Raw genomic sequence first — 26,504 nt, 5'->3', positions numbered from 1 at the left:
TACTTTCTGAATTTTAAGAGAATTTATAGAAATAGACTTAAAATGTAGTTTTTTCATTTGTAAGTTTCCTTTTTCTTGATAAATAACCCTGTATCTAGGTTAATAGTAACACTATTACTTTAATCCTTACATACTGTTCATGTTGTACAGCCTCGCCTATTTTGACCCAGTCTAAGAATCTCCTCATAAAAAGTGTTTATACCAAATGTTGAACCACAGATGTGTTTGGAAAGCATCCATTTTTTTGCTTTCTGACACAAACCTCTCACTTGGGCGGGTTCTTTTAGGCTGCACCTCCATTGGCTAATGAGTTTTTGAGTGACAGCTCATTACAGCTCAATACAGCTCAGTACTTTTATTTAAGTAAGTAAATTTAACTGCTAACGTTAATACAGACACACGTCTAGTAAACCACAGCCAACAATTTGATAAATACTTTTGCTTTATTGATCATGAAGTGTGCTAATTTCCTCCGGTCGGTGTGCGCCAAAATGCTAAAACCCGCCCATGAACCTGCTGCACTGAACAACGACATGCAGGGTCAGGTACTGAGTGAGCTGTCACTCAAAAAATGATTAGCCATACATGCACTAATCTGTTAGCAGATTAATGATAGTTCAAAGCTTCACTGACATTTACAATAGTTTATCACAGATAATTGAGAGCAAGACCACTCTGAGCATTATCAGAATTAATTGTGAAATATAATATATTCCAAGATGGTAAACAGTCTTTCCTTTTTTCAGGGAAACCACTTCTAATCCAGTGTTTTCTGAGACTTGAGGAGTTGAATGTAACTACTATTTAGTCATAAATTCCACACAGGAATGGAGAGTCAAAACTGACACTTTAAAGTTGAGAAATGACAGTTTACATTTGAAGGAATTCCCAAACTGAAGTTGAATATACATCCATGTTCTTGTGGTTAAACGTTATCATTGATTAAGCCCAGAGCTTCTCTGAGCTTTCACAGACAGTGGGGTCTCCTACATTTGATATGGTTTGCATAGTGCTCTGTTAGACCAACGAGCCACGAAAACCATGACATCTGGGATTTCCCCCTCCAGTGAATGCTCTTCCCGTCTGCATTTAGCTTGACCGCATTATTCGACCTGTGTTTTTGACCTTGACTTGTTTGTCTTCCGTGTTTGATCTGGCTTTGTAATTATTGTCTGGAACTCCAAAAAATGTGCAGCCCGTCCGTGGTACACAACTTTTCGAAACCTCTGCCTTATAAGATCTTGAGGCATTGTGAGAAGAACCTGTATAAACAACCTTTCCATCAACATACAGGTGAAGTGGTTGAAAATTCCACTCCTTGATAGGGTTGCTTCGGTTCACAAAAGTTCCAAAGTTAGTCAGACAACTGAATAGAAGCAGTTGTGTTCCTATGCTGAGGGCTCGTCCGGGATTTGAACCCGGGACCTCTCGCACCCTACGCGAGAATCATACCCCTAGACCAACGAGCCACAAAAACCATGACATTTTGGATTTCCCCCTTCAGTGAATGCTATTTCCGTCTGCATTTAGCTTGACCGCATTATTCGACCGCATTATTCGACCTGTGTTTTTGACCTTGACTCGTTTATGTCTTCCGTGTTTGATCTGGCTTTGTAATTATTGTCTGGAACTCAAAAAAATGTGCAGCAGGTCTGTGGTACACAACTTTTCAACACCTCTGACTTACCAGATCCTGATGCATTGTGAGAAGAACCTGTCTAAACAACCTTTCCATCAACATGCAGATGAAGTGTTTGAACATTCCACTCCTTGATAGGGTTGCTTAGGTTCACAACAGTTCCAAAGTTAGTCAGACAACTGAATAGAAGCAGTCGTGTTTCTGCGTTGAGGGCTCGTCCGGGATTTGAACCCGGGACCTCTCGCACCCTAAGCGAGAATCATACCCCTAGACCAACGAGCCACGAAAACCATGACATTTGGGATTTCCCCCTCCAGTGAATGCTGTTACCGTCTTCATTTAGCTTAACCGCATTATTCGACCTGTGTTTTTGACCTTGACTTGTTTGTCTTCCGTGTTTGATCTGGCTTTGTAATTATTGTCTGGAACTCAAAAAAAAGGGCAGCCCGTCCGTAGTACACAACTTTTCAACAACTCTGACTTACGAGATCCTGATGCATTGTGAGAAGAACCTGTCTAAACAACCTTTCCATCAACATGCAGATGAAGTGTTTGAACATTCCACTCCCTGATTGGGTTGCTTAGGTTCAAAACAGTTCCAAAGTTAGTCAGACAACTGAATAGAAGCAGTCGTGTTCCTGCGCTGAGGGCTCGTCCGGGATTTGAACCCGGGACCTCTCGCACCCTAAGCGAGAATCATACCCCTAGACCAACGAGCCACGAAGACCAAGACATCTGGGATTTCCCCCTCCAGTGAATGCTATTCCCGTCTGCATTTAGCTTGACCGCATTATTCGACCTGTGTTTTTGACCTTGACTCGTTTATGTCTTCCGTGTTTGATCTGGCTTTGTAATTATTGTCTGGAACTCCAAAAAATGTGCAGCAGGTCTGTGGTCGACACCTCTGCCTTACAAGATCCTGAGGCATTGTGAGAAGAACCTGTATAAACAACCTTTCCATCAACATACAGATGAAGTGTTTGAACATTCCAGTCCTTGATAGGGTTGCTTTAATTCACAAAAGTTCCAAAGTTAGTCAGACAACTGAATAGAAGCAGTCGTGTTCCTGCGCTGAGGGCTCGTCCGCGATTTGAACCCGGGACCTCTCGCACCCAAAGCGAGAATCATACCCCTAGACCAACGAGCCACGAAGACCAAGACATCTGGGATGTCCCCCTCCAGTGAATGCTGTTCCCGTCTGCATTTAGCTTGACCGCATTATTCGACCTGTGTTTTTGACCTTGACTTGTTTGTCTTCCGTGTTTGATCTGGCTTTGTAATTATTGTCTGGAACTCCAAAAAATGTGCAGCCCGTCCGTGGTACACAACTTTTCGACACCTCTGCCTTACAAGATCCTGAGGCATTGTGAGAAGAACCTGTATAAACAACCTTTCCATCAACATACAGGTGAAGTGGTTGAACATTCCACTCCTTGATAGGGTTGCTTAGGTTCACAACAGTTCCAAAGTTAGTCAGACAACTGAATAGAAGCAGTCGTGTTCTTGCGTTGAGGGCTCGTCCAGGATTTGAACCCGGGACCTCTCGCACCCTAAGCGAGAATCATACCCCTAGACCAACGAGCCACGAAAGCCAAGACATCTGGGATGTCCCCCTCCAGTGAATGCTATTACCGTCTTCATCTAGCTTGGCCGCATTATTCGACCTGTGTTTTTGACCTTGACTTGTTTGTCTTCCGTGTTTGATCTGGCTTTGTAATTATTGTCTGGAACTCCAAAAAATGTGCAGCCCGATCCTGAGGCATTGTGAGAAGAACCTGTATAAACAACCTTTCCATCAACATACAGGTGAAGTGGTTGAACATTCCACTCCTTGATAGGGTTGCTTTGATTCACAACAGTTCCAAAGTTAGTCAGACAACTGAATAGAAGCAGTCGTGTTCCTGCGCTGAGGGCTCGTCCGGGATTTGAACCCGGGACCTCTCGCACCCTAAGCGAGAATCATACCCCTAGACCAACGAGCCACAAAAACCATGACATCTGGGATTTCCCCCTCCAGTGAATGCTATTCCCGTCTGCATTTAGCTTGACCGCATTGTTCGACCTGTGTTTTTGACTTTGACTTGTTTGTCTTCCGTGTTTGATCTGGCTTTGTAATTATTGTCTGGAACTCCAAAAAATGTGCAGCCCGTCCGTGGTACACAACTTTTCGACACCTCTGCCTTACAAGATCCTGAGGCATTGTGAGAAGAACCTGTATAAACAATCTTTCCATCAACATACATGTGAAGTGGTTGAACATTCCACTCCTTGATAGGGTTGCTTCGGTTCACAAAAGTTCCAAAGTTAGTCAGACAACTGAACAGAAGCAGTTGTGTTCCTATGCTGAAGGCTCGTCCGGGATTTGAACCCGGGACCTCTCGCACCCTAAGCGAGAATCATACCCCTAGACCAACGAGCCTCGAAAGCCATGACATTTGGGATTTCCCCCTTCAGTGAATGCTATTTCCGTCGGCATTTAGCTTGAACGCATTATTCGTCCGCATTATTCGACCTGTGTTTTTGACCTTGACTTGTTTGTCTTCCGTGTTTGATCTGGCTTTGTAATTATTGTCTGGAACTCCAAAAAATGTGCAGCCCGTCCATGGTACACAACTTTTCGACACCTCTGCCTTACAAGATCCTGAGGCATTGTGAGAAGAACCTGTATAAACAATCTTTCCATCAACATACAGGTGAAGTGGTTGAACATTCCACTCCTTGATAGGGTTGCTTCGGTTCACAAAAGTTCCAAAGTTAGTCAGACAACTGAATAGAAGCAGTTGTGTTCCTGTGCTGAGGGCTCGTCCGGGATTTGAACCCGGGACCTCTCGCACCCTAAGCGAGAATCATACCCCTAGACCAACGAACCACAAAAGCCATGACATTTGGGATTTCCCCCTCCAGTGAATGCTATTCCCGTCTGCATTTAGCTTGACCGCATTATTTGACCTGTGTTTTTGACCTTGACTTGTTTGTCTTTCGTGTTTGATCTGGCTTTGTAATTATTGTCTGGAACTCAAAAAAATGTGCAGCCCGTCCGTGGTACACAACTTTTCGACACCTCTGACTTACGAGATCCTGATGCATTGTGAGAAGAACCTGTATAAACAACCTTTCCATCAACATACAGGTGAAGTGGTTGAACATTCCAGTCCTTGATAGGGTTGCTTTGGTTCACAACAGTTCCAAAGTTAGTCAGACAACTGAATAGAAGCAGTCATGTTCCTGCGATGAGGGCTCGTCCGGCATTGTGTTCCTATGCTGAGGGCTCGTCGGGGATTTGAACCCGGGACCTCTCGCACCCTAAGCGAGAATCATACCCCTAGACCAACGAGCCACAAAAGCCATGACATTTGGGATTTCCCCCTTCAGTGAATGCTATTTCCGTCTGCATTTAGCTTGACCGCATTATTCGACCGCATTATTCGACCTGTGTTTTTGACCTTGACTTGTTTGTCTTCCGTGTTTGATCTGGCTTTGTAATTATTGTCTGGAACTCCAAAAAATGTGCAGCCCGTCCGTGGTACACAACTTTTCGACACTTCTGCCTTACAAGATCCTGAGGCATTGTGAGAAGAACCTGTATAAACAACCTTTCCATCAACCTACAGGTGAAGTGGTTGAACATTCCAGTTCTTGATAGGGTTGCTTTGATTCACAAAAGTTCCAAAGTTAGTCAGACAACTGAATAGAAGCAGTTGTGTTCCTGCGCTGAGGGCTCGTCCGCGATTTGAACCCGGGACCTCTCGCACCCTAAGCGAGAATCATACCCCTAGACCAACAAGCCACGAAAACCATGACATCTGGGATTTCCCCCTCCAGTGAATGCTCTTCCCGTCTGCATTTAGCTTGACCGCATTATTCGACCTGTGTTTTTGACCTTGACTTGTTTGTCTTCCGTGTTTGATCTGGCTTTGTAATTATTGTCTGGAACTCCAAAAAATGTGCAGCCCGTCCGTGGTACACAACTTTTCGACACCTCTGCCTTACAAGATCCTGATGCATTGTGAATAATTGTGAATCTGTATAAACAACCTTTCCATCAACATACAGGTGAAGTGGTTGAACATTCCAGTCCTTGATAGGGTTGCTTTGGTTCACAACAGTTCCAAAGTTAGTCAAACAACTGAATAGAACCAGTCGTGTTCCTGCGCTGAGGGCTCGTCCGGGATTTGAACCCGGGACCTCTCGCACCCTAAGCGAGAATCATACCCCTAGACCAACGAGCCACAAAAACCATGACATTTGGGATTTCCCCCTTCAGTGAATGCTATTTCCGTCTGCATTTAGCTTGACCGCATTATTCGACCGCATTATTCGACCTGTGTTTTTGACCTTGACTTGTTTGTCTTCCATGTTTGATCTGGCTTTGTAATTATTGTCTGGAACTCCAAAAAACGTGCAGCCCGTCCGTGGTACACAACTTTTCAACACCTCTGACTTACGAGATCCTGATGCATTGTGAGAAGAACCTGTCTAAACAACCTTTCCATCAACATGCAGATGAAGTGTTTGAACATTCCACTCCCTGATAGGGTTGCTTAGGTTCACAACAGTTCCAAAGTTAGTCAGACAATTGAATAGAAGCAGTCGTGTTCCTGCGCTGAGGGCTCGACCGGGATTTGAACCCGGGACCTCTCCCACCCAAAGCGAGAATCATACCCCTAGACCAACGAGCCACGAAAACCAAGACATCTGGGATGTCCCCCTCCAGTGAATGCTATTACCGTCTTCATCTAGCTTGGCCGTATTATTCGACCTGTGTTTTTGACCTTGACTCGTCTTCCGTGTTTGATCTGGCTTTGTAATTATTGTCTGGAACTCAAAAAAATGTGCAGCAGGTCTGTGGTCAACACCTCTGCCTTACAAGATCCTGATGCATTGTGAGAAGAACCTGTATAAACAACCTTTCCATCAACATACATTTGAAGTGGTTGAACATTCCAGCCCTTGATAGGGTTGCTTTGGTTCACAACAGTTCCAAAGTTAGTCAGACAACTGAATAGAAGCAGTCGTGTTCCTGCGCTGAGGGCTCGTCCAGGATTTGAACCCGGGACCTCTCGCACCCTAAGCGAGAATCATACCCCTAGACCAACGAGCCACAAAAACCATGACATTTGGGATTTCCCCCTTCAGTGAATGCTATTTCCGTCTGCATTTAGCTTGACCGCATTATTCGACCGCATTATTCGACCTGTGTTTTTGACCTTGACTCGTCTTCCGTGTTTGATCTGACTTTGTAATTATTGTCTGGAACTCCAAAAAATGTGCAGCCCGTCCATGGTACACAACTTTTCAACACCTCTGACTTACGAGATCCTGATGCATTGTGAGAAGAACCTGTCTAAACAACCTTTCCATCAACATGCAGATGAAGTGTTTGAAAATTCCACTCCTTGATAGGGTTGCTTCGGTTCACAAAAGTTCCAAAGTTAGTCAGACAACTGAATAGAAGCAGTTGTGTTCCTATGCTGAGGGCTCGTCCGGGATTTGAACCCGGGACCTCTCGCACCCTAAGCGAGAATCATACCCCTAGACCAACGCACCACAAAAACCATGACATTTGGGATTTCCCCCTTCAGTGAATGCCATTTCCGTCTGCATTTAGCTTGACCGCATTATTCGACCGCATTATTCGACCTGTGTTTTTGACCTTGACTCGTCTTCCGTGTTTGATCTGACTTTGTAATTATTGTCTGGAACTCCAAAAAATGTGCAGCCCGTCCATGGTACACAACTTTTCAACACCTCTGACTTACGAGATCCTGATGCATTGTGAGAAGAACCTGTCTAAACAACCTTTCCATCAACATGCAGATGAAGTGTTTGAAAATTCCACTCCTTGATAGGGTTGCTTCGGTTCACAAAAGTTCCAAAGTTAGTCAGACAACTGAATAGAAGCAGTTGTGTTCCTATGCTGAGGGCTCGTCCGGGATTTGAACCCGGGACCTCTCGCACCCTAAGCGAGAATCATACCCCTAGACCAACGCACCACAAAAACCATGACATTTGGGATTTCCCCCTTCAGTGAATGCTATTTCCGTCTGCATTTAGCTTGACCGCATTATTCGACCTGTGTTTTTGACCTTGACTTGTTTGTCTTCCGTGTTTGATCTGGCTTTGTAATTATTGTCTGGAACTCCAAAAAACGTGCAGCCGGTCCGTGGTACACAACTTTTCGACATCTCTGACTTACGAGATCCTGATGCATTGTGAGAAGAACCTGTATAAACAACCTTTCCATCAACATACAGGTGAAGTGGTTGAACATTCCAGTCCTTGATAGGGTTGCTTTGGTTCACAACAGTTCCAAAGTTAGTCAGACAACTGAATAGAAGCAGCCGTGTTCCTGCGCTGAGGACTCGTCCGGGATTTGAACCCGGGACCTCTCGCACCCTAAGCGAGAATCATACCCCTAGACCAACGAGCCACAAAAACCATGACATTTGGGATTTCCCCCCCCAGTGAATGCTCTTCCCGTCTGCATTTAGCTTGACCGCATTATTTGACCTGTGTTTTTGACCTTGACTTGTTTGTCTTCCGTGTTTGATCTGGCTTTGTAATTATTGTCTGGAACTCCAAAAAAATGTGCATCCCGTCCGTGGTACACAACTTTCCAACACCTCTGACTTACGAGATCCTGATGCATTGTGAGAAAAACCTGTCTAAACAACCTTTCCATCAACATGCAGGTGAAGCGTTTGAACATTCCACTCCCTGATAGGGTTGCTTAGGTTCACAACAGTTCCAAAGTTAGTCAGACAACTGAATAGAAGCAGTCGTGTTCCTGCGCTGAGGGCTCGTCCGGGATTTGAACCCGGGACCTCTCGCACCCAAAGCGAGAATCATACCCCTAGACCAACGAGCCACGAAAACCAAGACATCTGGGATGTCCCCCTCCAGTGAATGCTATTACCGTCTTCATCTAGCTTGGCCGCATTATTCGACCTGTGTTTTTGACCTTGACTCGTCTTCCGTGTTTGATCTGGCTTTGTAATTATTGTCTGGAACTCAAAAAAATGTGCAGCAGGTCTGTGGTCAACACCTCTGCCTTACAAGATCCTGATGCATTGTGAGAAGAACCTGTATAAACAACCTTTCCATCAACATACAGGTGAAGTGGTTGAACATTCCAGCCCTTGATAGGGTTGCTGTGGTTCACAACAGTTCCAAAGTTAGTCAGACAACTGAATAGAAGCAGTCGTGTTCCTGCGCTGAGGGCTCGTCCGGGATTTGAACCCGGGACCTCTCGCACCCTAAGCTAGAATCATACCCCTAGACCAACGAGCCACAAAAACCATGACATTTGGGATTTCCCCCTTCAGTGAATGCTATTTCCGTCTGCATTTAGCTTGACCGCATTATTCGACCGCATTATTCGACCTGTGTTTTTGACCTTGACTCGTCTTCCGTGTTTGATCTGGCTTTGTAATTATTGTCTGGAACTCCAAAAAATGTGCAGCCCGTCCATGGTACACAACTTTTCAACACCTCTGACTTACGAGATCCTGATGCATTGTGAGAAGAACCTGTCTAAACAACCTTTCCATCAACATGCAGATGAAGTGTTTGAACATTCCACTCCCTGATAGGGTTGCTTAGGTTCACAACAGTTCCAAAGTTAGTCAGACAATTGAATAGAAGCAGTCGTGTTCCTGCGCTGAGGGCTCGACCGGGATTTGAACCCGGGACCTCTCCCACCCAAAGCGAGAATCATACCCCTAGACCAACGAGCCACGAAAACCAAGACATCTGGGATGTCCCCCTCCAGTGAATGCTATTACCGTCTTCATCTAGCTTGGCCGTATTATTCGACCTGTGTTTTTGACCTTGACTCGTCTTCCGTGTTTGATCTGGCTTTGTAATTATTGTCTGGAACTCAAAAAAATGTGCAGCAGGTCTGTGGTCAACACCTCTGCCTTACAAGATCCTGATGCATTGTGAGAAGAACCTGTATAAACAACCTTTCCATCAACATACATTTGAAGTGGTTGAACATTCCAGCCCTTGATAGGGTTGCTTTGGTTCACAACAGTTCCAAAGTTAGTCAGACAACTGAATAGAAGCAGTCGTGTTCCTGCGCTGAGGGCTCGTCCAGGATTTGAACCCGGGACCTCTCGCACCCTAAGCGAGAATCATACCCCTAGACCAACGAGCCACAAAAACCATGACATTTGGGATTTCCCCCTTCAGTGAATGCTATTTCCGTCTGCATTTAGCTTGACCGCATTATTCGACCGCATTATTCGACCTGTGTTTTTGACCTTGACTCGTCTTCCGTGTTTGATCTGACTTTGTAATTATTGTCTGGAACTCCAAAAAATGTGCAGCCCGTCCATGGTACACAACTTTTCAACACCTCTGACTTACGAGATCCTGATGCATTGTGAGAAGAACCTGTCTAAACAACCTTTCCATCAACATGCAGATGAAGTGTTTGAAAATTCCACTCCTTGATAGGGTTGCTTCGGTTCACAAAAGTTCCAAAGTTAGTCAGACAACTGAATAGAAGCAGTTGTGTTCCTATGCTGAGGGCTCGTCCGGGATTTGAACCCGGGACCTCTCGCACCCTAAGCGAGAATCATACCCCTAGACCAACGCACCACAAAAACCATGACATTTGGGATTTCCCCCTTCAGTGAATGCTATTTCCGTCTGCATTTAGCTTGACCGCATTATTCGACCGCATTATTCGACCTGTGTTTTTGACCTTGACTTGTTTGTCTTCCGTGTTTGATCTGGCTTTGTAATTATTGTCTGGAACTCCAAAAAATGTGCAGCCCGTCCATGGTACACAACTTTTCGACATCTCTGACTTACGAGATCCTGATGCATTGTGAGAAGAACCTGTATAAACAACCTTTCCATCAACATGCAGATGAAGTGGTTGAACATTCCAGTCCCTGATAGGGTTGCTTAGGTTCACAACAGCTCCAAAGTTAGTCAGACAACTGAATAGAAGCAGTCGTGTTCCTGCGCTGAGGGCTCGTCCTTGATTTGAACCCGGGACCTCTCGCACCCTAAGCGAGAATCATACTCCTAGACCAACGAGCCACGAAAACCATGACATCTGGGATTTCCCCCTCCAGTGAATGCTCTTTCCGTCTGCATTTAGCTTGACCGCATTATTCGACCTGTGTTTTTGACCTTGACTCGTCTTCCGTGTTTGATCTGGCTTTGTAATTATTGTCTGGAACTCAAAAAAATGTGCAGCAGGTCTGTGGTCAACACCTCTGCCTTACAAGATCCTGATGCATTGTGAGAAGAACCTGTATAAACAACCTTTCCATCAACATACAGGTGAAGTGGTTGAACATTCCAGTCCTTGATAGGGTTGCTTTGGTTCACAACAGTTCCAAAGTTAGTCAAACAACTGAATAGAAGCAGTCGTGTTCCTGCGCTGAGGGCTCGTCCGGGATTTGAACCCGGGACCTCTCGCACCCTAAGCGAGAATCATACCCCTAGACCAACGAGCCACAAAAACCATGACATTTGGGATTTCCCCCTTCAGTGAATGCTATTTCCGTCTGCATTTAGCTTGACCGCATTATTCGACCGCATTATTCGACCTGTGTTTTTGACCTTGACTTGTTTGTCTTCCATGTTTGATCTGGCTTTGTAATTATTGTCTGGAACTCCAAAAAAATGTGCATCCCGTCCGTGGTACACAACTTTCCAACACCTCTGACTTACGAGATCCTGATGCATTGTGAGAAAAACCTGTCTAAACAACCTTTCCATCAACATGCAGGTGAAGCGTTTGAACATTCCACTCCCTGATAGGGTTGCTTAGGTTCACAACAGTTCCAAAGTTAGTCAGACAACTGAATAGAAGCAGTCGTGTTCCTGCGCTGAGGGCTCGTCCGGGATTTGAACCCGGGACCTCTCGCACCCAAAGCGAGAATCATACCCCTAGACCAACGAGCCACGAAAACCAAGACATCTGGGATGTCCCCCTCCAGTGAATGCTATTACCGTCTTCATCTAGCTTGGCCGCATTATTCGACCTGTGTTTTTGACCTTGACTCGTCTTCCGTGTTTGATCTGGCTTTGTAATTATTGTCTGGAACTCAAAAAAATGTGCTGCAGGTCTGTGGTCAACACCTCTGCCTTACAAGATCCTGATGCATTGTGAGAAGAACCTGTATAAACAACCTTTCCATCAACATACAGGTGAAGTGGTTGAACATTCCAGCCCTTGATAGGGTTGCTGTGGTTCACAACAGTTCCAAAGTTAGTCAGACAACTGAATAGAAGCAGTCGTGTTCCTGCGCTGAGGGCTCGTCCGGGATTTGAACCTGGGACCTCTCGCACCCTAAGCTAGAATCATACCCCTAGACCAACGAGCCACAAAAACCATGACATTTGGGATTTCCCCCTTCAGTGAATGCTATTTCCGTCTGCATTTAGCTTGACCGCATTATTCGACCTGTGTTTTTGACCTTGACTCGTCTTCCGTGTTTGATCTGGCTTTGTAATTATTGTCTGGAACTCCAAAAAATGTGCAGCCCGTCCATGGTACACAACTTTTCAACACCTCTGACTTACGAGATCCTGATGCATTGTGAGAAGAACCTGTCTAAACAACCTTTCCATCAACATGCAGATGAAGTGTTTGAACATTCCACTCCCTGATAGGGTTGCTTAGGTTCACAACAGCTCCAAAGTTAGTCAGACAACTGAATAGAAGCAGTCGTGTTCCTGCGCTGAGGGCTCGTCCTTGATTTGAACCCGGGACCTCTCGCACCCTAAGCGAGAATCATACTCCTAGACCAACGAGCCACGAAAACCATGACATCTGGGATTTCCCCCTCCAGTGAATGCTCTTTCCGTCTGCATTTAGCTTGACCGCATTATTCGACCTGTGTTTTTGACCTTGACTCGTCTTCCGTGTTTGATCTGGCTTTGTAATTATTGTCTGGAACTCAAAAAAATGTGCAGCAGGTCTGTGGTCAACACCTCTGCCTTACAAGATCCTGATGCATTGTGAGAAGAACCTGTATAAACAACCTTTCCATCAACATACAGGTGAAGTGGTTGAACATTCCAGTCCTTGATAGGGTTGCTTTGGTTCACAACAGTTCCAAAGTTAGTCAAACAACTGAATAGAAGCAGTCGTGTTCCTGCGCTGAGGGCTCGTCCGGGATTTGAACCCGGGACCTCTCGCACCCTAAGCGAGAATCATACCCCTAGACCAACGAGCCACAAAAACCATGACATTTGGGATTTCCCCCTTCAGTGAATGCTATTTCCGTCTGCATTTAGCTTGACCGCATTATTCGACCGCATTATTCGACCTGTGTTTTTGACCTTGACTTGTTTGTCTTCCATGTTTGATCTGGCTTTGTAATTATTGTCTGGAACTCCAAAAAAATGTGCATCCCGTCCGTGGTACACAACTTTCCAACACCTCTGACTTACGAGATCCTGATGCATTGTGAGAAAAACCTGTCTAAACAACCTTTCCATCAACATGCAGGTGAAGCGTTTGAACATTCCACTCCCTGATAGGGTTGCTTAGGTTCACAACAGTTCCAAAGTTAGTCAGACAACTGAATAGAAGCAGTCGTGTTCCTGCGCTGAGGGCTCGTCCGGGATTTGAACCCGGGACCTCTCGCACCCAAAGCGAGAATCATACCCCTAGACCAACGAGCCACGAAAACCAAGACATCTGGGATGTCCCCCTCCAGTGAATGCTATTACCGTCTTCATCTAGCTTGGCCGCATTATTCGACCTGTGTTTTTGACCTTGACTCGTCTTCCGTGTTTGATCTGGCTTTGTAATTATTGTCTGGAACTCAAAAAAATGTGCTGCAGGTCTGTGGTCAACACCTCTGCCTTACAAGATCCTGATGCATTGTGAGAAGAACCTGTATAAACAACCTTTCCATCAACATACAGGTGAAGTGGTTGAACATTCCAGCCCTTGATAGGGTTGCTGTGGTTCACAACAGTTCCAAAGTTAGTCAAACAACTGAATAGAAGCAGTCGTGTTCCTGCGCTGAGGGCTCGTCCGGGATTTGAACCCGGGACCTCTCGCACCCTAAGCGAGAATCATACCCCTAGACCAACGAGCCACAAAAACCATGACATTTGGGATTTCCCCCTTCAGTGAATGCTATTTCCGTCTGCATTTAGCTTGACCGCATTATTCGACCGCATTATTCGACCTGTGTTTTTGACCTTGACTTGTTTGTCTTCCATGTTTGATCTGGCTTTGTAATTATTGTCTGGAACTCCAAAAAAATGTGCATCCCGTCCGTGGTACACAACTTTCCAACACCTCTGACTTACGAGATCCTGATGCATTGTGAGAAAAACCTGTCTAAACAACCTTTCCATCAACATGCAGGTGAAGCGTTTGAACATTCCACTCCCTGATAGGGTTGCTTAGGTTCACAACAGTTCCAAAGTTAGTCAGACAACTGAATAGAAGCAGTCGTGTTCCTGCGCTGAGGGCTCGTCCGGGATTTGAACCCGGGACCTCTCGCACCCAAAGCGAGAATCATACCCCTAGACCAACGAGCCACGAAAACCAAGACATCTGGGATGTCCCCCTCCAGTGAATGCTATTACCGTCTTCATCTAGCTTGGCCGCATTATTCGACCTGTGTTTTTGACCTTGACTCGTCTTCCGTGTTTGATCTGGCTTTGTAATTATTGTCTGGAACTCAAAAAAATGTGCTGCAGGTCTGTGGTCAACACCTCTGCCTTACAAGATCCTGATGCATTGTGAGAAGAACCTGTATAAACAACCTTTCCATCAACATACAGGTGAAGTGGTTGAACATTCCAGCCCTTGATAGGGTTGCTGTGGTTCACAACAGTTCCAAAGTTAGTCAGACAACTGAATAGAAGCAGTCGTGTTCCTGCGCTGAGGGCTCGTCCGGGATTTGAACCCGGGACCTCTCGCACCCTAAGCTAGAATCATACCCCTAGACCAACGAGCCACAAAAACCATGACATTTGGGATTTCCCCCTTCAGTGAATGCTAATTCCGTCTGCATTTAGCTTGACCGCATTATTCGACCTGTGTTTTTGACCTTGACTCGTCTTCCGTGTTTGATCTGGCTTTGTAATTATTGTCTGGAACTCCAAAAAATGTGCAGCCCGTCCATGGTACACAACTTTTCAACACCTCTGACTTACGAGATCCTGATGCATTGTGAGAAGAACCTGTCTAAACAACCTTTCCATCAACATGCAGATGAAGTGTTTGAACATTCCACTCCCTGATAGGGTTGCTTAGGTTCACAACAGCTCCAAAGTTAGTCAGACAACTGAATAGAAGCAGTCGTGTTCCTGCGCTGAGGGCTCGTCCTTGATTTGAACCCGGGACCTCTCGCACCCTAAGCGAGAATCATACTCCTAGACCAACGAGCCACGAAAACCATGACATCTGGGATTTCCCCCTCCAGTGAATGCTCTTTCCGTCTGCATTTAGCTTGACCGCATTATTCGACCTGTGTTTTTGACCTTGACTCGTCTTCCGTGTTTGATCTGGCTTTGTAATTATTGTCTGGAACTCAAAAAAATGTGCAGCAGGTCTGTGGTCAACACCTCTGCCTTACAAGATCCTGATGCATTGTGAGAAGAACCTGTATAAACAACCTTTCCATCAACATACAGGTGAAGTGGTTGAACATTCCAGTCCTTGATAGGGTTGCTTTGGTTCACAACAGTTCCAAAGTTAGTCAAACAACTGAATAGAAGCAGTCGTGTTCCTGCGCTGAGGGCTCGTCCGGGATTTGAACCCGGGACCTCTCGCACCCTAAGCGAGAATCATACCCCTAGACCAACGAGCCACAAAAACCATGACATTTGGGATTTCCCCCTTCAGTGAATGCTATTTCCGTCTGCATTTAGCTTGACCGCATTATTCGACCGCATTATTCGACCTGTGTTTTTGACCTTGACTTGTTTGTCTTCCATGTTTGATCTGGCTTTGTAATTATTGTCTGGAACTCCAAAAAATGTGCAGCCCGTCCGTGGTACACAACTTTTCGACACCTCTGACTTACGAGATCCTGATGCATTGTGAGAAGAACCTGTATAAACAACCTTTCCATCAACATACAGGTGAAGTGGTTGAACATTCCAGTCCTTGATAGGGTTGCTTTGGTTCACAACAGTTCCAAAGTTAGTCAAACAACTGAATAGAAGCAGTCGTGTTCCTGCGCTGAGGGCTCGTCCGGGATTTGAACCCGGGACCTCTCGCACCCTAAGCGAGAATCATACCCCTAGACCAACGAGCCACAAAAACCATGACATTTGGGATTTCCCCCTTCAGTGAATGCTATTTCCGTCTGCATTTAGCTTGACCGCATTATTCGACCGCATTATTCGACCTGTGTTTTTGACCTTGACTTGTTTGTCTTCCATGTTTGATCTGGCTTTGTAATTATTGTCTGGAACTCCAAAAAATGTGCAGCCCGTCCGTGGTACACAACTTTTCGACACCTCTGACTTACGAGATCCTGATGCATTGTGAGAAGAACCTGTATAAACAACCTTTCCATCAACATACAGGTGAAGTGGTTGGACATTCCAGTCCTTGATAGGGTTGCTTTGGTTCACAACAGTTCCAAAGTTAGTCAGACAACTGAATAGAAGCAGTCATGTTCCTGCGATGAGGGCTCGTCCGGGATTTGAACCCGGGACCTCTCGCACCCTAAGCGAGAATCATACCCCTAGACCAACGAGCCACAAAAGCCGTGACATTTGGGATTTCCCCCTTCAGTGAATGCTATTTCCGTCGGCATTTAGCTTGACCGCATTATTCGACCGCATTATTCGACCTGTGTTTTTGACCTTGACTTGTTTGTCTTCCGTGTTTGATCTGGCTTTGTAATTATTGTCTGGAACTCCAAAAAAACGTGCAGCCCGTCCGTGGTACACAACTTTTCAACACCTCTGACTTACGAGATCCTGATGCATTGTGAGAAGAACCTGTCTAAACAACCTTTCCATCAACATGCAGGTGAAGTGTTTGAACATTCCACTCCCTGATAGAATTGCTTTGATTCACAAAAGTTCCAAAGTTAGTCAGATAACTGAATAGAAGCAGTCGTGTTCCTGCGCTGAGGGCTCGTCCGCGATTTGAACCCGGGACCTCTCGCACCCTAAGCGAGAATCATACTCCTAGACCAACGAGCCACGAAATCCATGACGTCTGGGATTTCCCCCTTCAGTGAATGCTATTACCGTCTTCATTTAGCTTGACCGCATTATTCGACCTGTGTTTTTGACCTTGACTCGTCTTCCGTGTTTGATCTGGCTTTGTAATTATTGTCTGGAACTCAAAAAAATGTGCAGCAGGTCTGTGGTCAACACCTCTGCCTTACAAGATCCTGATGCATTGTGAGAAGAACCTGTATAAACAACCTTTCCATCAACATACAGGTGAAGTGGTTGAACATTCCAGTCCTTGATAGGGTTGCTTTGGTTCACAACAGTTCCAAAGTTAGTCAAACAACTGAATAGAAGCAGTCGTGTTCCTGCGCTGAGGGCTCGTCCGGGATTTGAACCCGGGACCTCTCGCACCCAAAGCGAGAATCATACCCCTAGATCAACCAGCCACGAAAACCAAGACATCTGGGATGTCCCCCTCCAGTGAATGCTATTACCGTCTTCATCTAGCTTGGCCGCATTATTCGACCTGTGTTTTTGACCTTGACTCGTCTTCCGTGTTTGATCTGGCTTTGTAATTATTGTCTGGAACTCAAAAAAATGTGCAGCAGGTCTGTGGTCAACACCTCTGCCTTACAAGATCCTGATGCATTGTGAGAAGAACCTGTATAAACAACCTTTCCATCAACATGCAGATGAAGTGTTTGAACATTCCACTCCCTGATAGGGTTGCTTAGGTTCACAACAGCTCCAAAGTTAGTCAGACAACTGAATAGAAGCAGTCGTGTTCCTGCGCTGAGGGCTCGTCCGTGATTTGAACCCGGGACCTCTCGCACCCTAAGCGAGAATCATACTCCTAGACCAACGAGCCACGAAAACCATGACATCTGGGATTTCCCCCTCCAGTGAATGCTCTTTCCGTCTGCATTTAGCTTGACCGCATTATTCGACCTGTGTTTTTGACCTTGACTCGTCTTCCGTGTTTGATCTGGCTTTGTAATTATTGTCTGGAACTCAAAAAAATGTGCAGCAGGTCTGTGGTCAACACCTCTGCCTTACAAGATCCTGATGCATTGTGAGAAGAACCTGTATAAACAACCTTTCCATCAACATACAGGTGAAGTGGTTGAACATTCCAGTCCTTGATAGGGTTGCTTTGGTTCACAACAGTTCCAAAGTTAGTCAAACAACTGAATAGAAGCAGTCGTGTTCCTGCGCTGAGGGCTCGTCCGGGATTTGAACCCGGGACCTCTCGCACCCTAAGCGAGAATCATACCCCTAGACCAACGAGCCACAAAAACCATGACATTTGGGATTTCCCCCTTCAGTGAATGCTATTTCCGTCTGCATTTAGCTTGACCGCATTATTCGACCGCATTATTCGACCTGTGTTTTTGACCTTGACTTGTTTGTCTTCCATGTTTGATCTGGCTTTGTAATTATTGTCTGGAACTCCAAAAAATGTGCAGCCCGTCCGTGGTACACAACTTTTCGACACCTCTGACTTACGAGATCCTGATGCATTGTGAGAAGAACCTGTATAAACAACCTTTCCATCAACATACAGGTGAAGTGGTTGAACATTCCAGTCCCTGATAGGGTTGCTTTGGTTCACAACAGTTCCAAAGTTAGTCAGACAACTGAATAGAAGCAGTCATGTTCCTGCGATGAGGGCTCGTCCGGGATTTGAACCCGGGACCTCTCGCACCCTAAGCGAGAATCATACCCCTAGACCAACGAGCCACGAAAGCCATGACATTTGGGATTTCCCCCTTCAGTGAATGCTATTACCGTTTTCATCTAGCTTGGCCGCATTATTCGACCTGTGTTTTTGACCTTGACTCGTCTTCCGTGTTTGATCTGGCTTTGTAATTATTGTCTGGAACTCAAAAAAATGTGCAGCAGGTCTGTGGTCGACACCTCTGCCTTACAAGATCCTGAGGCATTGTGAGAAGAACCTGTATAAACAACCTTTCCATCAACATACAGATGAAGTGTTTGAACATTCCAGTCCTTGATAGGGTTGCTTTGGTTCACAAAAGTTCCAAAGTTAGTCAGACAACTGAATAGAAGCAGTCGTGTTCCTGCACTGAGGGCTCGTCCGCGATTTGAACCCGGGAGCTCTCGCACCCTAAGCGAGAATCATACTCCTAGACCAACGAGCCACGAAAACCATGACATCTGGGATTTCCCCCTCCAGTGAATGCTCTTCCCGTCTGCATTTAGCTTGACCGCATTATTCGACCTGTGTTTTTGACCTTGACTTGTTTGTCTTCCGTGTTTGATCTGGCTTTGTAATTATTGTCTGGAACTCCAAAAAACGTGCAGCCCGTCCGTGGTACACAACTTTTCAACACCTCTGACTTAGGAGATCCTGATGCATTGTGAGAAGAACCTGTATAAACAACCTTTCCATCAACATACAGGTGAAGTGGTTGAACATTCCAGTCCTTGATAGGGTTGCTTTGGTTCACAACAGTTCCAAAGTTAGTCAGACAACTGAATAGAAGCAGTCGTGTTCCTGCGCTGAGGGCTCGTCCGGGATTTGAACCCGGGACCTCTCGCACCCTAAGCGAGAATCATACCCCTAGACCAACGAGCCACGAAAACCAAGACATCTGGGATGTCCCCCTCCAGTGAATGCTATTACCGTCTTCATCTAGCTTGGCCGCATTATTCGACCTGTGTTTTTGACCTTGACTCGTCTTCCGTGTTTGATCTGGCTTTGTAATTATTGTCTGGAACTCCAAAAAATGTGCAGCCCGTCCATGATACACAACTTTTCAACACCTCTGACTTACGAGATCCTGATGCATTGTGAGAAGAACCTGTCTAAACAACCTTTCCATCAACATGCAGATGAAGTGTTTGAACATTCCACTCCCTGATAGGGTTGCTTAGGTTCACAACAGTTCCAAAGTTAGTCAGACAACTGAATAGAAGCAGTCGTGTTCCTGCGCTGAGGGCTCGTCCGGGATTTGAACCCGGGACCTCTCGCACCCAAAGCGAGAATCATACCCCTAGACCAACGAGCCACGAAAACCAAGACATCTGGGATGTCCCCCTCCAGTGAATGCTATTACCGTCTTCATTTAGCTTGACCGCATTATTCGACCTGTGTTTTTGACCTTGACTCGTCTTCCGTGTTTGATCTGGCTTTGTAATTATTGTCTGGAACTCAAAAAAATGTGCAGCAGGTCTGTGGTCAACACCTCTGCCTTACAAGATCCTGATGCATTGTGAGAAGAACCTGTATAAACAACCTTTCCATCAACATACAGGTGAAGTGGTTGAACATTCCAGTCCTTGATAGGGTTGCTTTGGTTCACAACAGTTCCAAAGTTAGTCAAACAACTGAATAGAAGCAGTCGTGTTCCTGCGCTGAGGGCTCGTCCGGGATTTGAACCCGGGACCTCTCGCACCCAAAGCGAGAATCATACCCCTAGATCAACCAGCCACGAAAACCAAGACATCTGGGATGTCCCCCTCCAGTGAATGCTATTACCGTCTTCATCTAGCTTGGCCGCATTATTCGACCTGTGTTTTTGACCTTGACTCGTCTTCCGTGTTTGATCTGGCTTTGTAATTATTGTCTGGAACTCAAAAAAATGTGCAGCAGGTCTGTGGTCGACACCTCTGCCTTACAAGATCCTGAGGCATTGTGAGAAGAACCTGTATAAACAACCTTTCCATCAACATACAGATGAAGTGTTTGAACATTCCAGTCCTTGATAGGGTTGCTTTGGTTCACAGAAGTTCCAAAGTTAGTCAGACAACTGAATAGAAGCAGTCGTGTTCCTGCACTGAGGGCTCGTCCGCGATTTGAACCCGGGAGCTCTCGCACCCTAAGCGAGAATCATACTCCTAGACCAACGAGCCACGAAAACCATGACATCTGGGATTTCCCCCTCCAGTGAATGCTCTTCCCGTCTGCATTTAGCTTGACCGCATTATTCGACCTGTGTTTTTGACCTTGACTTGTTTGTCTTCCGTGTTTGATCTGGCTTTGTAATTATTGTCTGGAACTCCAAAAAACGTGCAGCCCGTCCGTGGTACACAACTTTTCAACACCTCTGACTTACGAGATCCTGATGCATTGTGAGAAGAACCTGTATAAACAACCTTTCCATCAACATACAGGTGAAGTGGTTGAACATTCCAGTCCTTGATAGGGTTGCTTTGGTTCACAACAGTTCCAAAGTTAGTCAGACAACTGAATAGAAGCAGTCGAGTTCCTGCGCTGAGGGCTCGTCCGGGATTTGAACCCGGGACCTCTCGCACCCTAAGCGAGAATCATACCCCTAGACCAACGAGCCACGAAAACCAAGACATCTGGGATGTCCCCCTCCAGTGAATGCTATTACCGTCTTCATCTAGCTTGGCCGCATTATTCGACCTGTGTTTTTGACCTTGACTCGTCTTCCGTGTTTGATCTGGCTTTGTAATTATTGTCTGGAACTCCAAAAAATGTGCAGCCCGTCCATGATACACAACTTTTCAACACCTCTGACTTACGAGATCCTGATGCATTGTGAGAAGAACCTGTCTAAACAACCTTTCCATCAACATGCAGATGAAGTGTTTGAACATTCCACTCCCTGATAGGGTTGCTTAGGTTCACAACAGTTCCAAAGTTAGTCAGACAACTGAATAGAAGCAGTCGTGTTCCTGCGCTGAGGGCTCGTCCGGGATTTGAACCCGGGACCTCTCGCACCCAAAGCGAGAATCATACCCCTAGACCAACGAGCCACGAAAACCAAGACATCTGGGATGTCCCCCTCCAGTGAATGCTATTACCGTCTTCATTTAGCTTGACCGCATTATTCGACCTGTGTTTTTGACCTTGACTCGTCTTCCGTGTTTGATCTGGCTTTGTAATTATTGTCTGGAACTCAAAAAAATGTGCAGCAGGTCTGTGGTCAACACCTCTGCCTTACAAGATCCTGATGCATTGTGAGAAGAACCTGTATAAACAACCTTTCCATCAACATACAGGTGAAGTGGTTGAACATTCCAGTCCTTGATAGGGTTGCTTTGGTTCACAACAGTTCCAAAGTTAGTCAAACAACTGAATAGAAGCAGTCGTGTTCCTGCGCTGAGGGCTCGTCCGGGATTTGAACCCGGGACCTCTCGCACCCAAAGCGAGAATCATACCCCTAGATCAACCAGCCACGAAAACCAAGACATCTGGGATGTCCCCCTCCAGTGAATGCTATTACCGTCTTCATCTAGCTTGGCCGCATTATTCGACCTGTGTTTTTGACCTTGACTCGTCTTCCGTGTTTGATCTGGCTTTGTAATTATTGTCTGGAACTCAAAAAAATGTGCAGCAGGTCTGTGGTCAACACCTCTGCCTTACAAGATCCTGATGCATTGTGAGAAGAACCTGTATAAACAACCTTTCCATCAACATGCAGATGAAGTGTTTGAACATTCCACTCCCTGATAGGGTTGCTTAGGTTCACAACAGCTCCAAAGTTAGTCAGACAACTGAATAGAAGCAGTCGTGTTCCTGCGCTGAGGGCTCGTCCGTGATTTGAACCCGGGACCTCTCGCACCCTAAGCGAGAATCATACTCCTAGACCAACGAGCCACGAAAACCATGACATCTGGGATTTCCCCCTCCAGTGAATGCTCTTTCCGTCTGCATTTAGCTTGACCGCATTATTCGACCTGTGTTTTTGACCTTGACTCGTCTTCCGTGTTTGATCTGGCTTTGTAATTATTGTCTGGAACTCAAAAAAATGTGCAGCAGGTCTGTGGTCAACACCTCTGCCTTACAAGATCCTGATGCATTGTGAGAAGAACCTGTATAAACAACCTTTCCATCAACATACAGGTGAAGTGGTTGAACATTCCAGTCCTTGATAGGGTTGCTTTGGTTCACAACAGTTCCAAAGTTAGTCAAACAACTGAATAGAAGCAGTCGTGTTCCTGCGCTGAGGGCTCGTCCGGGATTTGAACCCGGGACCTCTCGCACCCTAAGCGAGAATCATACCCCTAGACCAACGAGCCACAAAAACCATGACATTTGGGATTTCCCCCTTCAGTGAATGCTATTTCCGTCTGCATTTAGCTTGACCGCATTATTCGACCGCATTATTCGACCTGTGTTTTTGACCTTGACTTGTTTGTCTTCCATGTTTGATCTGGCTTTGTAATTATTGTCTGGAACTCCAAAAAATGTGCAGCCCGTCCGTGGTACACAACTTTTCGACACCTCTGACTTACGAGATCCTGATGCATTGTGAGAAGAACCTGTATAAACAACCTTTCCATCAACATACAGGTGAAGTGGTTGAACATTCCAGTCCCTGATAGGGTTGCTTTGGTTCACAACAGTTCCAAAGTTAGTCAGACAACTGAATAGAAGCAGTCATGTTCCTGCGCTGAGGGCTAGTCCGGGATTTGAACCCGGGACCTCTCACACCCAAAGCGAGAATCATACTCCTAGACCAATGAGCCACGAAAACCATGACATCTGGGATTTCCCCCTCCAGTGAATGCTCTTCCTGTCTGCATTTAGCTTGACCGCATTATTCGACCTGTGTTTTTGACCTTGACTCGTCTTCCGTGTTTGATCTGGCTTTGTAATTATTGTCTGGAACTCAAAAAAATGTGCAGCAGGTCTGTGGTCGACACCTCTGCCTTACAAGATCCTGAGGCATTGTGAGAAGAACCTGTATAAACAACCTTTCCATCAACATACAGATGAAGTGTTTGAACATTCCAGTCCTTGATAGGGTTGCTTTGGTTCACAAAAGTTCCAAAGTTAGTCAGACAACTGAATAGAAGCAGTCGTGTTCCTGCACTGAGGGCTCGTCCGCGATTTGAACCCGGGAGCTCTCGCACCCTAAGCGAGAATCATACTCCTAGACCAACGAGCCACGAAAACCATGACATCTGGGATTTCCCCCTCCAGTGAATGCTCTTCCCGTCTGCATTTAGCTTGACCGCATTATTCGACCTGTGTTTTTGACCTTGACTTGTTTGTCTTCCGTGTTTGATCTGGCTTTGTAATTATTGTCTGGAACTCCAAAAAACGTGCAGCCCGTCCGTGGTACACAACTTTTCAACACCTCTGACTTAGGAGATCCTGATGCATTGTGAGAAGAACCTGTATAAACAACCTTTCCATCAACATACAGGTGAAGTGGTTGAACATTCCAGTCCTTGATAGGGTTGCTTTGGTTCACAACAGTTCCAAAGTTAGTCAGACAACTGAATAGAAGCAGTCGTGTTCCTGCGCTGAGGGCTCGTCCGGGATTTGAACCCGGGACCTCTCGCACCCTAAGCGAGAATCATACCCCTAGACCAACGAGCCACGAAAACCAAGACATCTGGGATGTCCCCCTCCAGTGAATGCTATTACCGTCTTCATCTAGCTTGGCCGCATTATTCGACCTGTGTTTTTGACCTTGACTCGTCTTCCGTGTTTGATCTGGCTTTGTAATTATTGTCTGGAACTCAAAAAAATGTGCAGCAGGTCTGTGGTCGACAGGTCTGCCTTACAAGATCCTGATGCATTGTGAGAAGAACCTGTATAAACAACCTTTCCATCAACATACAGGTGAAGTGGTTGAACATTCCAGTCCTTGATAGGGTTGCTTTGGTTCACAACAGTTCCAAAGTTAGTCAAACAACTGAATAGAAGCAGTCGTGTTCCTGCGCTGAGGGCTCGTCCGGGATTTGAACCCGGGACCTCTCGCACCCTAAGCGAGAATCATACCCCTAGACCAACGAGCCACAAAAACCATGACATTTGGGATTTCCCCCTTCAGTGAATGCTATTTCCGTCTGCATTTAGCTTGACCGCATTATTCGACCGCATTATTCGACCTGTGTTTTTGACCTTGACTTGTTTGTCTTCCATGTTTGATCTGGCTTTGTAATTATTGTCTGGAACTCCAAAAAATGTGCAGCCCGTCCGTGGTACACAACTTTTCGACACCTCTGACTTACGAGATCCTGATGCATTGTGAGAAGAACCTGTATAAACAACCTTTCCATCAACATACAGGTGAAGTGGTTGAACATTCCAGTCCTTGATAGGGTTGCTTTGGTTCACAACAGTTCCAAAGTTAGTCAGACAACTGAATAGAAGCAGTCATGTTCCTGCGATGAGGGCTCGTCCGGGATTTGAACCCGGGACCTCTCGCACCCTAAGCGAGAATCATACCCCTAGACCAACGAGCCACAAAAGCCATGACATTTGGGATTTCCCCCTTCAGTGAATGCTATTTCCGTCGGCATTTAGCTTGACCGCATTATTCGACCGCATTATTCGACCGCATTATTCGACCTGTGTTTTTGACCTTGACTCGTCTTCCGTGTTTGATCTGGCTTTGTAATTATTGTCTGGAACTCCAAAAAATGTGCAGCCCGTCCATGGTACACAACTTTTCAACACCTCTGACTTACGAGATCCTGATGCATTGTGAGAAGAACCTGTCTAAACAACCTTTCCATCAACATGCAGATGAAGTGTTTGAACATTCCACTCCCTGATAGGGTTGCTTAGGTTCACAACAGCTCCAAAGTTAGTCAGACAACTGAATAGAAGCAGTCGTGTTCCTGCGCTGAGGGCTCGTCCGTGATTTGAACCCGGGACCTCTCGCACCCTAAGCGAGAATCATACTCCTAGACCAACAAGCCACAAAAACCATGACATCTGGGATTTCCCCCTCCAGTGAATGCTCTTCCCGTCTGCATTTAGCTTGACCGCATTATTCGACCTGTGTTTTTGACCTTGACTTGTTTGTCTTCCGTGTTTGATCTGGCTTTGTAATTATTGTCTGGAACTCCAAAAAACGTGCAGCCCGTCCGTGGTACACAACTTTTCAACACCTCTGACTTACGAGATCCTGATGCATTGTGAGAAGATGCATCAGGATCCACTCCCTGATAGGGTTGCTTAGGTTCACAACAGTTCCAAAGTTAGTCAGACAACTGAATAGAAGCAGTCGTGTTCCTGCGCTGAGGGCTCGTCCGGGATTTGAACCCGGGACCTCTCGCACCCAAAGCTAGAATCATACCCCTAGACCAACGAGCCACGAAAACCAAGACATCTGGGATGTCCCCCTCCAGTGAATGCTATTACCGTCTTCATCTAGCTTGGCCGCATTATTCGACCTGTGTTTTTGACCTTGACTCGTCTTCCGTGTTTGATCTGGCTTTGTAATTATTGTCTGGAACTCAAAAAAATGTGCAGCAGGTCTGTGGTCGACAGGTCTGCCTTACAAGATCCTGATGCATTGTGAGAAGAACCTGTATAAACAACCTTTCCATCAACATACAGATGAAGTGGTTGAACATTCCAGTCCTTGATAGGGTTGCTTTGGTTCACAACAGTTCCAAAGTTAGTCAGACAACTGAATAGAAGCAGTCGTGTTCCTGCGCTGAGGGCTCGTCCGCGATTTGAACCCGGGATCTCTCGCACCCAAAGCGAGAATCATATCCCTAGACCAACGAGCCACGAAGACCAAGACATCTGGGATGTCCCCCTCCAGTGAATGCTGTTCCCGTCTGCATTTAGCTTGACCGCATTATTCGACCTGTGTTTTTGACCTTGACTTGTTTGTCTTCCGTGTTTGATCTGGCTTTGTAATTATTGTCTGGAACTCCAAAAAATGTGCAGCAGGTCTGTGGTCGACAGGTCTGCCTTACAAGATCCTGATGCATTGTGAGAAGAACCTGTATAAACAACCTTTCCATCAACATACAGATGAAGTGGTTG

General features: G+C 45.8%; 36 non-coding genes across 36 annotated transcripts; all 36 read right to left on the bottom strand.

The window, feature by feature from the left end:
* Positions 1 to 1,397: 1,397 nt before the first annotated feature.
* Positions 1,398 to 1,469, bottom strand: trnap-agg (transfer RNA proline (anticodon AGG)). The gene has a single exon. It is a non-coding gene; the product is annotated as a tRNA-Pro (tRNA).
* A 380-nt stretch (positions 1,470 to 1,849) lies between these two features.
* On the bottom strand, positions 1,850 to 1,921 carry trnap-agg (transfer RNA proline (anticodon AGG)). The gene has a single exon. It is a non-coding gene; the product is annotated as a tRNA-Pro (tRNA).
* Positions 1,922 to 2,286: 365 nt separating this feature from the next.
* trnap-agg (transfer RNA proline (anticodon AGG)) lies at positions 2,287 to 2,358 on the bottom strand. Its single transcript has one exon. It is a non-coding gene; the product is annotated as a tRNA-Pro (tRNA).
* A 356-nt stretch (positions 2,359 to 2,714) lies between these two features.
* trnap-ugg (transfer RNA proline (anticodon UGG)) lies at positions 2,715 to 2,786 on the bottom strand. Its single transcript has one exon. It is a non-coding gene; the product is annotated as a tRNA-Pro (tRNA).
* A 365-nt stretch (positions 2,787 to 3,151) lies between these two features.
* trnap-agg (transfer RNA proline (anticodon AGG)) lies at positions 3,152 to 3,223 on the bottom strand. The gene has a single exon. It is a non-coding gene; the product is annotated as a tRNA-Pro (tRNA).
* Positions 3,224 to 3,549: 326 nt separating this feature from the next.
* On the bottom strand, positions 3,550 to 3,621 carry trnap-agg (transfer RNA proline (anticodon AGG)). The gene has a single exon. It is a non-coding gene; the product is annotated as a tRNA-Pro (tRNA).
* A 365-nt stretch (positions 3,622 to 3,986) lies between these two features.
* Positions 3,987 to 4,058, bottom strand: trnap-agg (transfer RNA proline (anticodon AGG)). The gene has a single exon. It is a non-coding gene; the product is annotated as a tRNA-Pro (tRNA).
* Positions 4,059 to 4,436: 378 nt separating this feature from the next.
* Positions 4,437 to 4,508, bottom strand: trnap-agg (transfer RNA proline (anticodon AGG)). Its single transcript has one exon. It is a non-coding gene; the product is annotated as a tRNA-Pro (tRNA).
* A 1,288-nt stretch (positions 4,509 to 5,796) lies between these two features.
* trnap-agg (transfer RNA proline (anticodon AGG)) lies at positions 5,797 to 5,868 on the bottom strand. Its single transcript has one exon. It is a non-coding gene; the product is annotated as a tRNA-Pro (tRNA).
* An 800-nt stretch (positions 5,869 to 6,668) lies between these two features.
* Positions 6,669 to 6,740, bottom strand: trnap-agg (transfer RNA proline (anticodon AGG)). The gene has a single exon. It is a non-coding gene; the product is annotated as a tRNA-Pro (tRNA).
* A 1,257-nt stretch (positions 6,741 to 7,997) lies between these two features.
* trnap-agg (transfer RNA proline (anticodon AGG)) lies at positions 7,998 to 8,069 on the bottom strand. Its single transcript has one exon. It is a non-coding gene; the product is annotated as a tRNA-Pro (tRNA).
* A 366-nt stretch (positions 8,070 to 8,435) lies between these two features.
* On the bottom strand, positions 8,436 to 8,507 carry trnap-ugg (transfer RNA proline (anticodon UGG)). The gene has a single exon. It is a non-coding gene; the product is annotated as a tRNA-Pro (tRNA).
* A 1,218-nt stretch (positions 8,508 to 9,725) lies between these two features.
* Positions 9,726 to 9,797, bottom strand: trnap-agg (transfer RNA proline (anticodon AGG)). Its single transcript has one exon. It is a non-coding gene; the product is annotated as a tRNA-Pro (tRNA).
* Positions 9,798 to 11,043: 1,246 nt separating this feature from the next.
* On the bottom strand, positions 11,044 to 11,115 carry trnap-agg (transfer RNA proline (anticodon AGG)). The gene has a single exon. It is a non-coding gene; the product is annotated as a tRNA-Pro (tRNA).
* Positions 11,116 to 11,494: 379 nt separating this feature from the next.
* Positions 11,495 to 11,566, bottom strand: trnap-ugg (transfer RNA proline (anticodon UGG)). The gene has a single exon. It is a non-coding gene; the product is annotated as a tRNA-Pro (tRNA).
* A 1,205-nt stretch (positions 11,567 to 12,771) lies between these two features.
* On the bottom strand, positions 12,772 to 12,843 carry trnap-agg (transfer RNA proline (anticodon AGG)). The gene has a single exon. It is a non-coding gene; the product is annotated as a tRNA-Pro (tRNA).
* Positions 12,844 to 13,222: 379 nt separating this feature from the next.
* On the bottom strand, positions 13,223 to 13,294 carry trnap-ugg (transfer RNA proline (anticodon UGG)). Its single transcript has one exon. It is a non-coding gene; the product is annotated as a tRNA-Pro (tRNA).
* A 350-nt stretch (positions 13,295 to 13,644) lies between these two features.
* Positions 13,645 to 13,716, bottom strand: trnap-agg (transfer RNA proline (anticodon AGG)). The gene has a single exon. It is a non-coding gene; the product is annotated as a tRNA-Pro (tRNA).
* Positions 13,717 to 14,095: 379 nt separating this feature from the next.
* trnap-ugg (transfer RNA proline (anticodon UGG)) lies at positions 14,096 to 14,167 on the bottom strand. The gene has a single exon. It is a non-coding gene; the product is annotated as a tRNA-Pro (tRNA).
* A 1,205-nt stretch (positions 14,168 to 15,372) lies between these two features.
* On the bottom strand, positions 15,373 to 15,444 carry trnap-agg (transfer RNA proline (anticodon AGG)). The gene has a single exon. It is a non-coding gene; the product is annotated as a tRNA-Pro (tRNA).
* Positions 15,445 to 15,822: 378 nt separating this feature from the next.
* On the bottom strand, positions 15,823 to 15,894 carry trnap-agg (transfer RNA proline (anticodon AGG)). The gene has a single exon. It is a non-coding gene; the product is annotated as a tRNA-Pro (tRNA).
* Positions 15,895 to 16,272: 378 nt separating this feature from the next.
* On the bottom strand, positions 16,273 to 16,344 carry trnap-agg (transfer RNA proline (anticodon AGG)). The gene has a single exon. It is a non-coding gene; the product is annotated as a tRNA-Pro (tRNA).
* An 801-nt stretch (positions 16,345 to 17,145) lies between these two features.
* Positions 17,146 to 17,217, bottom strand: trnap-ugg (transfer RNA proline (anticodon UGG)). The gene has a single exon. It is a non-coding gene; the product is annotated as a tRNA-Pro (tRNA).
* A 772-nt stretch (positions 17,218 to 17,989) lies between these two features.
* On the bottom strand, positions 17,990 to 18,061 carry trnap-agg (transfer RNA proline (anticodon AGG)). Its single transcript has one exon. It is a non-coding gene; the product is annotated as a tRNA-Pro (tRNA).
* A 378-nt stretch (positions 18,062 to 18,439) lies between these two features.
* trnap-agg (transfer RNA proline (anticodon AGG)) lies at positions 18,440 to 18,511 on the bottom strand. The gene has a single exon. It is a non-coding gene; the product is annotated as a tRNA-Pro (tRNA).
* A 787-nt stretch (positions 18,512 to 19,298) lies between these two features.
* trnap-agg (transfer RNA proline (anticodon AGG)) lies at positions 19,299 to 19,370 on the bottom strand. The gene has a single exon. It is a non-coding gene; the product is annotated as a tRNA-Pro (tRNA).
* A 361-nt stretch (positions 19,371 to 19,731) lies between these two features.
* On the bottom strand, positions 19,732 to 19,803 carry trnap-ugg (transfer RNA proline (anticodon UGG)). The gene has a single exon. It is a non-coding gene; the product is annotated as a tRNA-Pro (tRNA).
* A 350-nt stretch (positions 19,804 to 20,153) lies between these two features.
* Positions 20,154 to 20,225, bottom strand: trnap-ugg (transfer RNA proline (anticodon UGG)). The gene has a single exon. It is a non-coding gene; the product is annotated as a tRNA-Pro (tRNA).
* A 787-nt stretch (positions 20,226 to 21,012) lies between these two features.
* On the bottom strand, positions 21,013 to 21,084 carry trnap-agg (transfer RNA proline (anticodon AGG)). Its single transcript has one exon. It is a non-coding gene; the product is annotated as a tRNA-Pro (tRNA).
* Positions 21,085 to 21,445: 361 nt separating this feature from the next.
* On the bottom strand, positions 21,446 to 21,517 carry trnap-ugg (transfer RNA proline (anticodon UGG)). The gene has a single exon. It is a non-coding gene; the product is annotated as a tRNA-Pro (tRNA).
* A 350-nt stretch (positions 21,518 to 21,867) lies between these two features.
* On the bottom strand, positions 21,868 to 21,939 carry trnap-ugg (transfer RNA proline (anticodon UGG)). The gene has a single exon. It is a non-coding gene; the product is annotated as a tRNA-Pro (tRNA).
* Positions 21,940 to 22,711: 772 nt separating this feature from the next.
* trnap-agg (transfer RNA proline (anticodon AGG)) lies at positions 22,712 to 22,783 on the bottom strand. The gene has a single exon. It is a non-coding gene; the product is annotated as a tRNA-Pro (tRNA).
* Positions 22,784 to 24,020: 1,237 nt separating this feature from the next.
* trnap-agg (transfer RNA proline (anticodon AGG)) lies at positions 24,021 to 24,092 on the bottom strand. Its single transcript has one exon. It is a non-coding gene; the product is annotated as a tRNA-Pro (tRNA).
* A 350-nt stretch (positions 24,093 to 24,442) lies between these two features.
* On the bottom strand, positions 24,443 to 24,514 carry trnap-agg (transfer RNA proline (anticodon AGG)). Its single transcript has one exon. It is a non-coding gene; the product is annotated as a tRNA-Pro (tRNA).
* Positions 24,515 to 24,892: 378 nt separating this feature from the next.
* Positions 24,893 to 24,964, bottom strand: trnap-agg (transfer RNA proline (anticodon AGG)). Its single transcript has one exon. It is a non-coding gene; the product is annotated as a tRNA-Pro (tRNA).
* A 784-nt stretch (positions 24,965 to 25,748) lies between these two features.
* trnap-ugg (transfer RNA proline (anticodon UGG)) lies at positions 25,749 to 25,820 on the bottom strand. The gene has a single exon. It is a non-coding gene; the product is annotated as a tRNA-Pro (tRNA).
* Positions 25,821 to 26,504: the final 684 nt, after the last annotated feature.

Source organism: Scomber japonicus, chromosome 10 (genome assembly GCF_027409825.1).
Source record: "Scomber japonicus isolate fScoJap1 chromosome 10, fScoJap1.pri, whole genome shotgun sequence".
NCBI classification, from domain to species: domain Eukaryota; kingdom Metazoa; phylum Chordata; class Actinopteri; order Scombriformes; family Scombridae; genus Scomber; species Scomber japonicus.
The sequence above is the reverse complement of the archived record's forward strand: the minus strand, read 5'-3'. Positions and strand labels throughout refer to the sequence as shown.